The sequence below is a fragment of the Lotus japonicus genome, chromosome 3, assembly GCF_012489685.1.
Source record: "Lotus japonicus ecotype B-129 chromosome 3, LjGifu_v1.2".
Taxonomy (NCBI): Eukaryota; Viridiplantae; Streptophyta; class Magnoliopsida; order Fabales; family Fabaceae; genus Lotus; species Lotus japonicus.
The window spans coordinates 31,959,593-31,978,105 of record NC_080043.1 but is presented as its reverse complement, the minus strand read 5'-3'; the positions used below and the strand labels follow the sequence as shown (position 1 = coordinate 31,978,105).

The window sequence follows — 18,513 nt, the reverse complement described above, 5'->3', positions numbered from 1 at the left end:
ATGACAAACTTGTATATTATATTAAATTTGGCAATTCGGTAGAAGAGTGGCGAATATTATTCTTCTACTTATAAGACGACTTTGAAGTTTACTATATGCAAAGTTGCCAATGAAAAGCTTTGGCCTCATCTCTGTCTTCTACATATTCAAAGTCCCTTGGTCATTTCCTTTCACCTAATCCATCCATGTCTTCCTCAAGATCTAATCCCAGTACTCCAAAGTGGATCTACGATGTCTTTTTGAGCTATTGTGCTGATGACTCAGGTAAATATTTTGCTTCACTTCTCTACACCGCTCTCATAGAGGCTGGAGTTCATGTTTTCAGGGACGATGATGATGATGAGCTCAGAAGTGGAGATCAGATAACACCCTCAGCGCTTCATGCAATCGGAGTGTCTAGAATTTCCATCATCGTTTTCTCAAGAAATTATGCCTCTGAGTGGTGTATGCAAGAGTTGGAAAGAATAATGGAGTGCCGCAGAACTCTGTTTCAGAATGTTCTCCCTGCATTCTATGAAGTAGATCGCTCCGAAGTATCTCAGCAGGAAGGTGCGTTTGGGGAAGCTTTTGATGATCTTGTGCAAAGAATCATGGTGGAGGAAGACAAGTTGAAAAGTTGGAGGCGAGCTCTTAGGAAAGCTAGCAAAATACCAGAATTTATCATGGCAGAATCAAGGTAATAAAGTCATGTCTTCAGTTCACACTTCACACTCGGTGCTTGTTTACTGTTATGAATTGCTAGTCTAGTCAGGATAAAATAGTTAGATTTATACTCCAACATGAGAATCCCAAAAGTCTCAGTACAAATGGCTTACTATTGAAAACAAGATCATTCCTAGCCAACACAACAGACCAAAAAATAGCAAATGGAATAAAGTTTTGGGTCGGTGACCTCTGCTAGATAGCATTTGAAAATGGGTCTTGACTGCTATGCTATAAGGAAATAACGTTGCGTCTTCACTAACACCTAGTTTTGGCGTAGTGGTAAGTGCGTGATCCAAAAAATGGTACCAGAGCAGGTTCCGTGTTTGAATCCCACATAAGGCATGATGTGCAGCTAGGTTGGCTGATAGGTGCTAAGGGGGGATGGCTGGGCCGGTAGGCCAGCATCCTCCCTACTAGATTGCGTTCGAAATGGGGCGCTGGATGCTACACTATAAGGAAATAATGTTGCGTCCTCACTAACACCAATTGGTTTTGGCGTAGTGGTAAGCGCGTGATCCAAAATAAGGCCCCAAATCAAAGCATGAATCGTGCCAGGGGCGACCCAACATCAGCCTTTCCGCAACATGACATAACTCATAGTGGCCACACACTTTTACAATGAATGAAAAGATGATTCGTTGTTACGCATATAAATAGGGATTGGCCTTGTAAATGAGATATGTTGAATATTGTTGAGATAATGAAACCCTTTCTATCCCTTTATTCTCTCTTCTCTCTCCCTATTCCCTCTCTTGTCCCTCTCTGAGATTCTGGTTGTATCATTGGTATCAGAGCACCGATCCGGTGCAACTGAACCAGAAAATCAAAAAGAAAAAAATGGAAGCGTGGTGGATTTCATTCGAACAGATGTGCGAGAAGAACAAGCGAGAAGATGAAGAAAGACGCCGGCGTTTGGAAGCGGCAGCGGCGTACGAGAGACACGTCGCAGAATACGAGCGGTACATGGCGGCATATGAGCGGTACGAGGCGAAAGCAGCGGCGGAGGCCGTGCGTATCGCCGAGGAAGAGCGCGCGGCGGCGGCGCGAGAATCGTCGTTTGAACGATTCTGCACAGAACTCACAACGACGGTGACGGTTGAGGCTGAAACTGTCGCGGTGGAGGACGTGTCGGCGGTGGAACGCGAGGCAGAGGTACTCTCGGTGGCGGAGCGTGCGACGACGGTGAGGGAGGCTAAACTCGAAGTCGTTCCGGAGGCTGAGGGCGTTGCGGCGTCGAAGGTGCCGGCGATTCAAGAAAATGAAGAAACAAAGCGTCCGATCTCTGTCCAGAAACTGCAGATCGGGTCTTCCATGGCGATTCCGGCCCAAAGCGGCGGCGAATTGGAGTTCGTCAGAGTCGTCGTTCCTCCAATTGGTGATTCCAGATTCGCAATGTTGCAAATCAAATATCTAGGGTTCGTGGTTTCACCAATAATTGTGGATTTTGAGAGTGACGGAGGAAGAAGGCCTCCAAGGAAGCCACCAGACGTGTTTCTTCCCGGCGGAGACCCCTGCTGCTTAGTCAGGGATCGTTACCTTCTGATCTTGTCCAACCGTCTACCAGCGAAGTCGTCAAATTCGTTCTTGTGTGGCGGTGCTTTTGCAGTCGTTGCCGGAGGTTCTTGCTTGCTGGTCATGGCGCACCAGCCACCGGCGAAGCCTCCGGATTCGGCGGAGGACGGCGGCGAAAGAAAGGAAGATGACGGCGTGAAAGGCTCGATACTCGCTGTTACAGTGAAGGGGAAGAAGCCACAAAAGAGTGGGTGCCTTCTGAACCCCTCTTCCATTCGAGTGGGTCAAGCCCAAGCTGCTCAAAGAGGGAATTGGGCCTTGCTGGAGTTGGGTGAGATGGGCCTGGATGCATGGATCAGAAAGAAGATGGGCTTGCTGTTTCATTTGTTTTTTTTTGTTATATTTGTTTCATTTCAATTTTTTTGTTATATATACCAAGCTTAACAATTGCGAACTTACTGCTGAAAAATCATATAGTAGACTGCCAGGATTTAGTTTAGTGAAAATGTGGAAGATTTAGATTCAGACTAAGGTTTTAGTTGTTTTCTGGTTTCCAATTTTAATTGACACTATGGTTGCATTTGTGTTCCAATTAAAGAATGTTAGGACCCCATTGCAAGGTATGGGACTTGAGTCCCACATTGGAAGTATGAGATTCTAATGTGGGGTTTATAAGGCCTTGGGCTCTCCAACTACAACAGCTAGCTTTTGTGGTGTGGTTCTCCCAAGGTTCTTATCAATGGTATCAGAGCCTTCCACCATGTCTCTGAGCTGCAAACGAGCGGCGCGGGTGGTGACGCCGGCATTGCAGTGTTCGCCCGGGACTAGTCAAGGGGCTAGTGCACAGCCAGCCCGCGTGGGCGCCGGGGCTGCGGAGCGTGGTGGGATGTTAGGACCCCATTGCAAGGTATGGGACTTGAGTCCCACATTGGAAGTATGGGATTCTAATGTGGGGTTTATAAGGCCTTGGGCTCTCCAACTACAACAGCTAGCTTTTGTGGTGTGGTTCTCCCAAGGTTCTTATCAATGGTATGTTACACATCATTTAGGGAGAGGGTATATATACCAGAGTCAGTTCTTGTATTTGCTATGTTGTGATTGATATCCTGTAATGGAACCCCTCTTTTCCCTGTTTCTCTATTCTTTCTCTGATTCCATCTTCTTCTTTCTCTATCTCTAATTCTATCCCTATCATTGGTATCAGAGCACCGATCTGGTGCACCTGAACCAGAAAATCAAAAAGAAAAAAAATGGATGCAGATTGGTGGAAAGCCATTGACAGGCTTGATGAATCCTTGAAGCGTTCCCATGAAGCAGCTCGCCGACGTGAAGAAGTTCGCCAGCGAGAAGAAGCGGCAGCGACGTATGAGCGGCACGTGGCCGAATACGAGCAGTACATGGCGGCGTACGAGCGGTACGAAGCCAAAGCGGCAGCAGTAGCTGAACATGAAGCCGCGGCGGAGCGCGAGGCCATGGCCGCAGAGGAGCAAGAAGCGGCAGCGGCGGTAGAACGAGAAGCGGAAGCAGAACGAGAGCGTGCTGCGGCTGAGGCTGAAGAAGATGCAGCGGAGAAGTACGAACAATCGGCGACGATCACCGTCTTCTTCGGTTCTTCAAAGGAGTTTTCGTTTGGGTTCTTGAACGAATCCAGCGTTCTTCCCAAAATCAACGCCGTTCTTCCTCAATTCAATGTCGTTCTACCCCAATTTCATGATTTAGGGCTCGAAATCGTTTTCCCCCAAATCAGCGATTTAAGGTTTGCGGTTTCGCCCAAAATTGGGAACTCTGTGCTCAGCGGCGGTGTTCTTGGTGATTGTGGTGGTGATTCAGCGATTGACGGAGCAGGAAGGTCTCCACGGAAGCCTCCAGATTCGTTCTTTTGCAGCGGCCAACTGTGCTTCTTGGCCGCAAATTCTTGGCAACCAGTCCTTCGTCCACCGCGGAAGCCGCCATACATCTACCTTTACAACGACAATCACGGTTTCTTGACCGGCGACTCTTGCAAGAAGGTGATGGGGAGGAGACCACCGGCGAAGCCACCAGACTCGGCGAAGGACGGCGGCAGAAGAAAGAGATATGAAGGCGTGAAGGGCCACCGACCTTGCTGTTGCGGCGGTGGAAGCCAAGAGAGGGTCTCGATTCTCGCTGTTACAGTGAAGGGGAGGAGGCCACAAGTGAGTGGGAAAATGCTGGACCCCTCTCCCATTCGAGTGGGCCAAGCCCAAGCTGTTCAAAGAAGGAGTTGGGCCTTGCTGGTGTTGGGTCTGGCAGGAAACAAAAAAAAAAACAAAGGCCTGGAGATGCATGTCTGTATGGGTTTAGATTTAGAAGACTATTAGGCAACTAGGAAAGTTGTTGCTACTTTTTCTTTCTCTTTCTAGTTTTGGAGCCCGTTTCAATTTTTTGAGTCTTGTTTCATTTAGTTGTTTGGATTTGTTTGAATGTTTCCTTGAGGACAAGGAAAATTTTAAGGGGAGGGATATGTTACGCATATAAATAGGGATTGGCCTTGTAAATGAGATATGTTGAATATTGTTGAGATAATGAAACCCTTTCTATCCCTTTATTCTCTCTTCTCTCTCCCTATTCCCTCTCTTGTCCCTCTCTGAGATTCTGGTTGTATCATTCGTGGACTCAGAAACAGAATACAAAATATTACACGTACCTTCATCAGAAAAGCCACGCCACGCTATATCAATTTAACTTTGGACGCCACACAATTATTCTGTGCCTGCTAAAGAAACAAGGCCACCTTCGCAGGGAGCATGAGACACAATTGCTTAGGAACATCCTACCCATCCTGAGAGAACCACCGGTCCTCCACTGTAGCACCTAGAGTTTTCACGCTATACAGACCCAAATGATCTCACTTCCAACTAAGCAAGTCTTCTCCCTCATTCTGATTAGGGACCAATGACTAAAGAGCCTGAATGAATTTATGATGTTTCTCTAGCTCCCAATAAAAAAAAGCTCGCCTGAATGACAACGATTAGGACCACACACCGCCATCCGCCACACCAACCTCTAAGAGAGCTTGCGATTTTTTATTTGACAAAGAAAAAACCCGCAAAAACTGAACCTGTATATGGGTGTCGCCATGCCAAACGTTATACCAAAAGCGTACACCACAACGCATAACGCTTGCACCCAAAACGCCAAACCCACTTCGAAAGCAAAGCCTTATTTTTCCATTTAAAAAACCCGAACCGCACACCTTTGCACACATCCTCCCATGCCAAAACCTTTGCACACACCGTCGTATTATTTTTTCCAACTCTAAAATGACACATTTTGGAGCCTTGAAAACAACCATGTAATACAAAGGGATAGCATTGAGACCAACTTTTAATAACACTAACCTGCCACTCGAGGATAAAAATCTAGAACTCCAGAATCCAAGCTTCCCTTTCATTTTTGCTATAACTGGCTTCTAGAAGACCAAGCTTCGTGGATTTTCACCCAATAGTGACCCCAAATACATAATAGGAAAGACCCCACATTAAAATTAAACTAGTTGAAATCTTTAAAGCTAGCTGAAATAGCTAAAAGTTGAAAAGTTACCTTATTAGAAAAAAAAAATGTTTAATAAAACTAGTTTAAAAAAGTTATAAGCTACTAAATAAGCTGATTTACCAAACTCTTTAAGGTTCCGTTTGAAAGAGCTTATTTGATAGCAAAAACGCTTATGTCAGTGTTTGGGAGAGCTTATGCCAATAGCTTATGACATACCATAAGCTGTTTTGAGTTTATGCTCATAAGCTACTCATGATAGCTTATGAAAAATAGTTTATACGTATATATAACTTATTTTCAATTTATTTCAATAATTTTTTAAAATAATTTATGAATAAGCGCATATGTAATATATGAATATTTGTCGAAATAAAAACTTTTCCATAACAGTAAACTAAATGACACAAAAGGAAGTGCTGAATAACATTACTTTTATTAATACTGAGAAAATGTTGATTACATCAAATTAAGCCAAAAGGGAAAGTAACATCCTAGCCTTTCCCGAGTCCATCACACATGAATATGATGACTTTAAGAAGACATTAGACCCTAAAAAGGTAAAGACACGACCTCACCAAAATCTCAAGTACAGACTCATCACACAAGCTTAATTAAGCTGTTTTATGACCTTAAGCTAGTCAAATGAGTTTTAGCTGAAATATCATGTCAAACATAACTTATAAACAATTATATTTATAATGGTTTTTTTACTTTAATAAAAAAAAATTATAATGTTTTTTAAATTACTTTCAAATTCCAAGTGTAAGGAACGTGATTCTACGAACAAGACATGCTGGTCAAGAAAACATTCTCGCAGAAAGGGTTTAGGAATTGGTGAAGAAGCTGGACTTGGAGTTTGACGAGGAAGCTAGCGCTTCGATTCCGGAGTTAAGAATCATGACCAGAAAATGGGTAATCTGGAACATGAGGGGTTTGGGTGGTCTACGAAGAGGAAGTCTTCAAGAAATTTGTCTCCGCTTGAAGCCACAAATAGTGTTGTTCGTGCAAGAAACTAAGCTAAGCAGCGTTAGGAACAAAAGGGGGTGGGGGTGGGGATGCATTCTTCTTCAGGCCAGTGTTCAGTCAATTGAAGGTATGTGCATCTTTGTTATATCTATGCCCCAAGTATTGCTGCTGAGAGGAGAAAGCTTTGGGATGAATCAGAGCCTGATCTAGTTGGCAAAGGAAATATGTTAATTCCATATCATTTAGTTTGAGGTTGTGTAATTTGGATTGTCTTTCAACTTGTGGGTGGTTCTGCAATCATCTTTTTTTTTGTGTGGATTTTTTCAGCTTTACTAATTGGAATGAGTTGGTGTTTCAAATGCTGGTGGCTATATTACAATGTAAATTTTGCAGCTTTACTTATACCCTTTTCTGCTAGCTTATTTGGTTTGGGTGTTTTTTAAAATCTATTTCATGTCATTCTATTTAGATGGAGAGGTCTTGTTATATCTTTACTAACTTGAGAGTGTTTTGTTTTCAAGATGCTTGGAATATGAATAAGCTGTTTGAAAAAGAAAAATTAGAATTAGATATTATTTGAGTATTTTTCTAATGTTACATAATATACTTTCAAAAAAAAAAACATAATATACTTTCAATCGGCACTTTTTTTGTCGATTTTTCTCCATTAGTATCAGTATTTTATCAACACTAACATTTTACTAATTTATGAAACAAAATTATCATAAGAAATCTATATAGTGGGCATGATAATTTGAATTTAAGGAATCTATATCCTGCAGTGTTCTTAGTTCACTTCGAAGAATGGAGATAGTTTCATATGGTTATATATCTTCACATGATTATGCACTTACTCCTTGCCTCGTATTTTATAGGACCGTAAACGTGGAAGTCAAGGTAGCAGTTAATTTAGTTAAGGCAGGTTTGAGAGACTACAAAGACTGGCTTGTTGCTGACTATCAAGTTGGGGTAGAATCTCGTGTGCAAGATGTGATTCGACTGCTGAACAGCCATCAATCACAACATCCTCTACTACTAGGGATATGGGGGATGGGAGGGATAGGTAAAACATCCATTGCCCAAGCCGTTTATAATCAAATTGGTTGTGATTTTAAGGCTAAGAGCTTCCTCCGAAATGTCAGGGAAGTTGGCAAACGGCATAATGGCTTAATTTCTTTACAGCAACTGCTTCTTTTTGAAATATTCAAAACAAGAAAAGCACAGATAGGTACAATTCAATCAGGAGAAAAGATACTGTGGGAAAGACTTCAAGATAGAAAAATACTTGTTATACTTGACGATGTGAATGAGTCGGAGCAGCTAAATGCTTTGTGTGGAAGTCGTGAATGGTTTGGTCCAGGTAGCATAATAATCATTACCACCAGAGATAGACGTCTCCTCGTGATGCTTGGAGTTGATCACGTGTATAGAGTGCCGGAACTAGACCAAAGGGAGTCTCTTTAGCTTTTTAGTTGGCGTGTATTCCAGCAAGCAAGTCCTAAAGAAGATTTTGTTGAATTTTCTACAAATATAGTTGCTTGCTCTGGGGGATTGCCACTTGCTATTGAAGCCCTTGGTTCCTTAATGTTTGGAAGGTACAGAGATGTCTGGGAGAGTTTGTTACATAATATCAAAAGAAGTCTCATTCCTGAAGTAAGAAAAATTCTGGAAAGAACTTTTGATGATTTAGAAGATATGGAGAAAATAGTATTCCTTGATATAGCATGCTTCTGTATCGGGATGGACCTAAATGATGTAATATCGATGTATACATCTCCAACAGAGGTTGCAATAAGTGTTCTTCAAGACAAAAGCCTTGTAACTGTTGATGAGAACTACAAGCTTGGAATGCATGTTCTGCTGCAACAAATGGGAAGAGAAATACAAAAGGAGGAGTCGAAGAAAGTGGTTGATCAGGTTCGTAGCGGGGTATTGCAAGTTCTTAGGGCTTAATTTAGTTAGTCTTTGTTGGCAAGTTTAGTTTTGGAGGGGAACTAATGAAGGAGGGTTATGAGAAGCTCTCCCTTTGTTTGAGAGTTTTTTAAAAAGGGGAAAGAGTTTGGAGAATTTTTGAAAACCTTCTTAGAAACCCCTCTAATATTCTATTTTAGTTATGTTGTGGATTTACCCAAATTGGGGGCGTTTTTAGAATTTTAAACTTCCAAACAAGGGGAACCTAGCTCTCTTCTCTTTTCCTTCCCCTCCCTCCCTAAAAAACTCATTGGCTTTGTTTGCAAGTTTAATTTTGGAGTGGAGGCAAGTTAAAGATGAGACTTATGAGAAGTTCTCCCATTGTTTGAGAGTTTTTTAATAAAGGGGTAAGGGTTCCAGAACTTTTGAAAACCTCTCCGAAACTCTGCTCTAGTTATTTTGTGGAGTTTCTCCAAATTGGGTGTTTCGTGGAATTTTGAGCTACCAAACAATGGGAGGGTTTACACTCCCTTCCCCTCCTCTTCCCTTCCCTTCAAAGCATTACCTTCCTTCCCTTAAAAACTCTCAGATAAAGCCTTATTATAAAAACATATGCCACTGGAAGCAAGGTGGACATTATTTTTAATGAGTCAGGCGGTGGTATTTGGTTTTATAACTACCACAAGAACTTCAAAATTTGTTCTTAATTGAAAATTAGTAACCAATTGCCGGTCTAAGACCTCATATTTCATGTTAGTCGCATACAAATTTTAGGTAAAGCTATATCTAAGCGCTCTTTGATTTTTGCATTTCAATTTCAGCCAAAGATCTACGATGTGTTCTTGAATTTCAGAGGGGAAGACAGTCGTGCAAAATTCATTTTACATCTCTATGCCTCTCTTCAAAATGCCGGGATTAATGTTTTCAGAGATGATGATGAGATTCAACGGGGAGATACGATCTCCGTCTCACTACTGCGAGCTATCAGAAATTCTAGAATTTCTATCGTTGTTTTTTCAAAATATTATGCTAATTCAAAATGGTGCATGCTAGAGTTGGAGAACATTATGGAAACTCGCAGAACCATGGGTCTGGTGGTTGTGCCAGTTTTCTATGAGGTAGATCCCTCAGATGTACGTCATCAGAGAGGTGATTTTGGAAAAGCTTTTGAGGATCTTATAACAAAAACCTCGGTGGATAAATTCATGGTGAAGAATTGGAGGACAGCTCTCCTTGAAGTTGGTGGCATGGCAGGTCTTGTCATCATAAACTCCAGGTAAGTTAATTTGAATTTAATATCTATATACTTATGATATGAAGTTATGAACAAATTTACACATAAATAATTAAATACTTTTTTAGCTTTTAATTATGATTTTTTTTTTTGAAAGCCAATAAATATTATTATAATAATTTAGGCTTCAGAACAACCCTTTCAAATAGGATTATGGGAAAGATGACCCACCAATACATTAAAACAAAGAGAACACCAAATCAAAAACAATGTTACAATTGTAACTACTTACTACTACCATATCACCAAATACTACGATATCACCCCCCTCATCACGTGTCACCTCAGATGTCATTGTGTCTTTGTCTACCTCTTCATCATCTCCATCCTTGGACTGGTTGTCGGAATTATCCACTTACCCTGTGTGTTCATCCCTGTATGATGAGAACGAGCTAATATTTTAAGCATATGAACATTAGAAATATGATCTTAATTGGTCCCACTAATGTATTGTTCATTGCTAAAACTTTTTTCTTGATGCATTTTTCTTTCGTAATTTCTTTTCTTTCCTTTTATGATTTCTAATTTTAATTAATTCTATCTATCATTTTGTGTTTTTAATTTTTTTTCCTTTATAATTTATATAATTATTTGTAACATTTGTTTTGCTTTAACAATATTAGGTATTACTTTTTCTATGTAAGTTCTATTTTTAATATTTTTAAAATAAATGTGATATTCTATGACCAGGAAGTTAATTGTGCTATATTAATTTTAACTCAAAACAATAGAAAATTTTCACAGAAGAAACAGGGATGAAACTACTTGTAATTAAAAGGGGTGATCACCCCCCTGTAAAAAAAAATCACTTTATATCCTGTACTAAAAATAGGTACAGCCCCCAAGTAAAAAAAAATAGCCTCCTTATCATAAAATAAACCAAAAGCTTTCTAAAGAGGCGAAAACTACTGCTCTGGACCTTTCCCTCCTAATCAAAATTTCAGAGGCTGAATAAACCAATAAAAATGAACCGTTAAAGTTGGCCCAAAGGAAACAGAAAAATGAATTGTTATTATAATTTATAAGAGTTATTACCCAATGGTTTTACTATTTCATAGTTTAAATTTTAAAAAAGAAAATAGAACTTTCACCCTCAATATCAAGCTACACCAAGAGATATTGAGAAAGAAATAGAAATGAGAGATAAGATGTGTGATGTGATAGAAAAATAAGAGATAGATAAGAATATAAAGTGAGTAGAAATGAGATGGAAGAGAAAGTGGAGTGTGAATGAATAATAACCCTTCCAAAAAGCAATATCAACAATCATTTCCTCTACATTCTCTTGCTGCTGGGTTTACATTCAAAGACCCACGAGCTGAAGAGAAAATGTTTTCTCCTTTCCAGATTTAGCAGGATGGGGAATTTAGTGGGTTACAGGTTCGCTGGGGGAGGGGTATTTTTCATAAATTTCAGGTTGTGTTTGGAAATCCGTTTGATTTCAGTTAAATTTATATTAAAGGGAAATCAAGAATCTAAGAACTGTATATTCTTCATGATTGAAATGAAGTGGTACTATTTTGTGTAAGTTTTTTCTTTGTACCTGAAGTTGTTTTAGACTTTTAGTGTATGGGATATATGATTTGTCTTTCATTGAACCAAACTTATACAATTGCTAATAGTAGAAGTTAAGCATTGTAAATGTTATTTAACATGTCCTAAATTTTTCGCCCCCCTTACCTATTTTTTCTTGCTCCGTCCCTGAAAGAAATATACATCAAAGAAACATATTCTCCTGAACCTCAAACACTAAATAGTGTATTCATATAGTGGTAGTTTATTATATTATATTTTTATATATGTTACAAATTATGTATGTGTTTCCCTGCAACTTAAAATTTCTCGTAGTCACTATCGTGAATATGTTCACATTTCACAAGGATACATGCGGACCTATCAGTTTTTCATAATTAATTCTCTTCTTTTGATACCACCACAGATTGTAAAATGGTAATATAATTGTTTATGCACTTATTCTAAGGTTCAAATATATTTTTTCAGGAATGAAAGTGAGGATATCATGAAAGTAGTTGAAGATGTTACCGATTTGCTAGGCAGGTCAGACATTATCGTTGCTGACCACCCAGTAGGGGTTGACGCTCGCGTTCAAAATGTGATTCAACTATTAAAAAGCCAACAATCCAAAGATCCTCTATTACTTGGGATATGGGGGATGGGGGGGCTGGGTAAAACTACCATTGCCAAAGGTGTGTATAATCGAATTCGTCATGAATTCGAGGCTAAGAGCTTCCTCCTGAATGTCAGAGAAGTTTGTGAACAAAATAATGGCATAGTTTCTTTGCAACAAAAGCTTCTTTCTGATATCTACAAAACAACCAAGATAAAGATAGATACAGTTGAATCGGGAAAAGAAGAACTGAAGAGAAGGCTCAGCCAAAAGACAATATTTCTTGTGCTTGACGATGTGAATGATGAAGAACAATTGGATGCTTTGTGTGGAAGTCGTGATTGGTTTGGTTACGGAAGTAGAATAATCATCACAACAAGATATGAAAATATAGTTAAAAAGGAGTTTGGAGTTGAAGTTGTGTATAGAATAAAAGAAATGGACGACAAGGAGTCTCTTGAGCTTTTTAGTTGGCATGCATTTAAGCAACCAAGTCCTGAAGAAGATTTTGTTGATCTTTCTAGCGATGTAATTAAATACTGTGGGGGGTTGCCGCTGGCTCTTCAAGTAATTGGGTCCTTTTTGTTGACTAGGAGGAGGATAACAGTGTGGAAGAGTGTACTGGAGAAACTCAAAATGATTCCCAATAAAAAAGTTATGGAGAAGCTTAGAATAAGTTTTGATGGTTTAAGTGATGATGATGTTAAAGAAATATTCCTTGATATAGCTTTTTTCTTTATCGGGATGGAACAAGATGATGTGATTGAGATATTAAATGACTGTGGGCATTTTGCAGAAATTGGAATAAGTGTCCTTGTACAACAAAGCCTTATAACTATTGATAGGAAGAACAGGATTGGAATGCATGATTTGCTACGAGACATGGGAAGAGAAATCGTCCGCGAAAAATCAGCTGAAGAGGGCAAGGAGCCTAGTAGATTATGGCGTTACAAGGATGTAGATTTTGTATTATCCAAAGATACTGTGAGAACTTATTGCATCTATTATTTTTGTTTCTAAATTATCTGGAGCCAGAGGATGCTAAATGCCCATTGATAAACCAGTTATTTCTTGTCCTATTTTCTCAGTAATTGTGAATATTATCTTGCTTGTGAATCGTCTTGTGCAACTAATTGTATTCAGTTACTCTAATAGATTTTTAAATGCCATTTTCCTAAGCTGTGTCATTTTTTTCGCTGATTTTGTTTCGCAGAGAACAGTGGATGTTCGGGGACTGACTTTGAAGTCTCCAGAAAAGGATACAACTTATAAGTTGGAAGGCAAAGCATTTGAGAAGATGGATAAACTTAGATTGCTTCAACTTACTGGCGTGAAAATTGATGGAGATTATAAGTATCTTTCAAGAGATCTTAGATGGCTTTGCTGGCATAAATTTCCTTTAAAATATACACCACCAGACTTTCATCAGAATAGTCTAGTTGCCATTGACTTCAAATATTCCAATCTGGAACAAGTTTGGAAGAAGTCCCAGGTACGAGTAAAATTCTTTTTTATATATTTAAAATTTGGAAATTTGATATATGCTGGTTGGTGAGTGGGGTCTTGCTAGGAGCAAAAATTATTATGATATTTCAGTCACTGATTTTAAATATCTCTTTGAATGATTTCGTACATAAATATAAACAGTGTGTTTGTTTGATGATGGAATGCCGAGAGAGAGAGAGAGAGAGAGAGGTTACCAACTGTGTTTGGTATGTTGTGAGACAGACAGAGAGAGAGAGAGAGAGAGAAATAAGATTTGGTTCCAAGCACTTTTAGTTTTAGGAGTCTTAGCCAAAGTGGAGAGGAATGTGAGAGTGGTGATTAATTTTTACCTTTAGGATAAAAATGTCATTTGACATAAACAAATCTTCTCTCTTTCCATTCTCTGTTCATCAAACAAAGCGAGAAAGAATCCACGTCATTCTTTCTCTTCTCTTTCTATCTTACCAAACAACTTACAAAAATCAACGAAAAAATAGTGGGGGGAATGTTGACTCGGGGATGGAAGAGGAGCGTCTGGGGTGTCCAGCAAGCCAAACCACCTGACCTTGAAGGTGGAGGAAAGGTCAGTTCCAGGGACAGAGTAGCAAGGGGACACTCTTCAGCCTCGCCCAAGGGGAAGGTTGATCTGTTAGCACATAAGTTGGTGACGAGTGATTTTGAGGCAGTGAATAAGTTGCTTCCACGGTGCCATGTTTATGACACCATTTTTAAGTAGTTGTCATTTGATATAACATGCTCCGATGTCAAATAAGATAAATTTGCCTTGTTTAAATTTAGGTGCTTTATGAAAAATACACTCAAGTAAAAAACATTAACTTCACTAAATATTTCTATTTAAGAAATAATACACTAAAGTTAATAGCAAGAATTCTCTATGCTCGTTAGTCGTTAGAGCTTTCTCTCAACTTTTCTCTTGTTATTCTCTATCTCACGTACTCTGCATATTTCAATGGAATGATACCTATACTAATTGGAAGATGCTAATTTCTAGCTTTCCATAAATTGTTTCCATCCAACATCGTAGGAGTCTAATCTTGGAACAACTCTTTTTTTTTTTAACTTTTCAAAGCAAACTAATAGTGACAACCTTGTTTGAAAATTCCAACTGCCAATTTTAATTTCTAACAATATATCAATGGCGGGTAAAAGTTTTCACTTGAGTTTTTTATATCTTGTCCATCCACTTACGGGTCCCGGACCATATGAGACACCAGCGTGACTAAAAAAGTAAAATGAATAATACATATCTTTCCGGGACATTTTAAACCATTGGACATCTTTGAATCATACTTTTTTATTTTTCATCTTTTTTTCCTATGCTGCTTTTCTAACAAAGTGGTTTCAAATTTCTTTCTACCAGATGCTGAAGAAGCTCAAGTTTCTGAATCTTAGTCATTCTCCTAACTTGAGACAAACTCCAGACTTTTCAGACTTACCAAATCTTGAAAAGCTAGTACTGAAAGGTTGTACTAGTTTGTCTTTGATTTCTCATACTATTGGAAATCTCAATAAACTGCTTCTGATAAATTTGAAGAACTGTACCAGCCTTCATTCACTTCCAAGAAGCATCTATAAGTTGAAGTCGTTAAAAACTCTCATTTTGTCTGGATGTTCAAAAATTGACAAGTTGGAAGAGGATATAGAACAAATGGTATCTTTAACCACCCTGGTTGCAGATAACACTGCTATAACAAGAGTTCCCTTTGCTGTAGTAAGATCAAAAAGCATTGGATATATTTCTTTGTGCGGCTATGAAGGGTTCTCACGTGATGTATTTCCATCAATTATACAGTCTTGGATGTCTCCAACTAATAATATTTTATCCCAAGTTCAAACATCTGCTGCAGGGATGTCCCTTAACCTCTTGGATGAAGAAAAAAGTAGATCCTATGGTCTATTACATGCTCTTAAAGATCTTTCCAAGCTTCAACGCCTTTGGGTGAAGTGCGACTCAGAAGTTCAGCTGAATCAAAGTGTAGAAATAATTTTGGATACACTAAAAACCACAAATTTTGGGGAATTAGAAGGAACACCAAGCACATCTCATGTCTCAAACAATAGTTCTGCTTTAATTGATTGTCACAGCCAAGTTCGCATATCAGGGTCAAAAAATTCCTTGACTTCTCTTTTGATACAAATGGGAATGAACTGTCATGTCACCAATATTCTCAAAGAAATCATTTTACAGGTTCTCTCTCTCTCTCTCTCTCCCCCCCCCCCCTCTTTACACACATGCTACCGTTTCTTTATAATGTTCTATTTAGAAATACAAATGAGTTTGTGTTATACATTACAATTTTAAATAATTTTATAGACTCTTTACTCACTCATTCATTTAAATAAGTTATAGAATCATTTTTATAAATGTTCACTGTGCAGAAAATGAACCCCATCGGGTCGGGTTTACTTCCAAGTGACAACTATCCTGATTGGTTAGCATTCAATAGTGGATGTTCTTCTGTAACTTTTGAAGTCCCTCAAGTGGATGGGCGTAACTTGAAGGCAATCATGTGCATTGTCTATTCTTCTTCCTCAAACAACATCACATCAGAAGGCCTGAAAAGTTTGTTGGTGATAAATTGCACAAAGAACACCATTCAGCTCTATAAGAAAGATGCATTAGATTCCTTCGATGAAGAGGAGTGGCAGAAAGTAGTATCGAATATAGAACCTGGTAATGAAGTGAAGGTGGTTGTTGTTTTTGAAAATGGATTCACTGTGAAGAAGTCAGTTGTTTATCTCATATATGATGAACCAATTGACAAAAAGGCAGAGCACTACTGTGAGCCAGATAAGAATGTTGCTATTTCCGGTGGTGATGAAAATGTAAGTAATAATAGTCTAACCTTATGCACATTCTATATGAATGTTGTTTTTCGTTATTTTTATGCAAGCAGCTCAGTTACCTCATAAATTTGGTAATAGTTGTAGGACACAATGAACTGCTTCAACTGTTAGAATGGATTAGAATGAGCACCTTTGAACTTTAATTTTATTTGTTCTCACCGTATTGTTTCATTCACGAGGTTCTGTTTCTCTTTGTTTATGGTATTAGAGATTTGTTAGACTCTTTTCCATACTTCCTTCCTGTGTTCGAGCCGTTCTGACTTCAAAGCCTTTCTGGTTGATTGGTCTAGCTGTTATCTTGATTTGGTCTCGCTACTTCTCTAACCAGCGATGGAGACATAAACCCATTTTAAGGTACTACAAACCCATCTTTTTTTGGTTTCCCAAAACATTTGCATGTTAAGAATCATTTTTTTTATGAAATCCTTTTAAGCTATCTATCATAAGTAAAAGGTTATCATCCATTTGATTTGCAGTATATATTTTTTATTTTGGGTTTATATTAGTTCCCTCTAAACCATAACTTTGAATTTAGATCTTGGTTACTCATTTCCCTTTGGAATTCATGATTGTATGCTACTATGCAGAGTGAAGCTTTGTATCAATAACGATTTGATTTCTAATATTTGAGATGCTTCCTGTTACTTTATTGTGTGTGAAGAGGTGGGATGAAGAAAATGAATCAATCTGTCTTTGAAAGATGGGTTGATGCATACCAACAGGGCATTTATTCCAAGTACTTCAAATTTCTAAAAGTCATTGGACGAGTTTGCAAAACAAGAAGAGCATAAACTGATTGAACACAATGGTGTTCAAAGCCTTACTGGTTCGGTCTGGCTGGTATCTTGATTGGGTCTTGCTGCTTTTCTAACCAGCAATTGAGTTGTAAACCCATTTCAAGGTACGAACCCATCTCTTTTTCTTCCGCATGTCATTTATACATTCAGAACAAATTTTTGATATCTGTGATATACTTTTAGAGTTTTGATACATACACACCTCGTTTTCTCTCCCCATATCAATTCACTTACTCTCTCTTCATATCTCTCTTATTTTTCTATCACATCACTCTTTTTTCCTTCTTTTCTTCATATATTACTTAGGTGGAGGTCATATGTGAAGATAACTTTTTCCATACTTTTAAGCTCTCCTAAGAAGCTATCAATCATTAGTAAAAGGCTACCGTCCATTAATTTATCTTGAACGTTCTTTCTTTTGGGCTTATAATAGGTCCCTCTGTCGGAACCATAACTCTAACTAGATTCTGATTACTCATTTTCCGTTGGAATTCATGATTGCATGCTATTAATGCCTAGTAAAGCTTTTATCAATAATGATTTAATGCGAATATTTGAGGTACTTCCTGCTACTTTATTGTTGTGTATGAAGGTAAATGTCCACTGACAGCGCTCAAGAATCCAATAATCAAGTAGTAAGTGCTTAAACTCCCCCGGGTGATGTCCACCTGGATATGATGAGGTGGGATGAAGAAAAAGAATCAACCCTTCCATTATGGATTGGTTGATGCCACCATCAGTGCATTTATTCTGAGTATTTCAAATTTCTGAAAGTCTTTGGACGAGATTGAAAAGCAAGATGAGCAGAAACTGATTGAAGACAATTATTGGCAACAAGAAAAGGGAGGGAGTAAAAAGCGAGGAATGTTTTTCCAATCGAAATTAATTAGTCCAACATTCAGTATCTTCCTTAGACCTTCATGTCAATTTTTGTGTCATTGTAGTTGATAGCTACTTAGCTGTGTTTTACATTTCGTTTTCTTTCAAGTCCACTTATGTTAGTATCTCTTTTATTTGAAAACTCAAGAGTGTTGAATGTAGAATATGTTATTTCTAAGCAATGATTGAACAAATTGACTACATTGTTGGGGATTTACATGCACTCATGCAATTGACTCAGCTATTATCACTTGAATTATCTTTTTTATTATTTTTTCACGATGATGGATCCTCCCTTGGTCAGTTTTCCGCACACTAGCGGATGGAACAAATAATTGTGTGGGACTCAGCAGGATTCTTCTTTCCTCTCACTTTTCATGACAAACCAAACGCATGGAAACTATTTTTTCTTACACTACTTTTTCCTCCTCTGATTTTCAATATAACCAAACAGA

The 18,513-nt window shown here is 38.6% G+C and overlaps 1 pseudogene; it reads left to right on the top strand.

Annotated features, from left to right (window-relative positions):
* The first annotated feature begins 87 nt into the window (after positions 1–87).
* LOC130749339 (disease resistance protein Roq1-like) lies at positions 88–18,259 on the top strand (annotated as a pseudogene).
* The last annotated feature ends 254 nt before the right edge of the window (positions 18,260–18,513 follow it).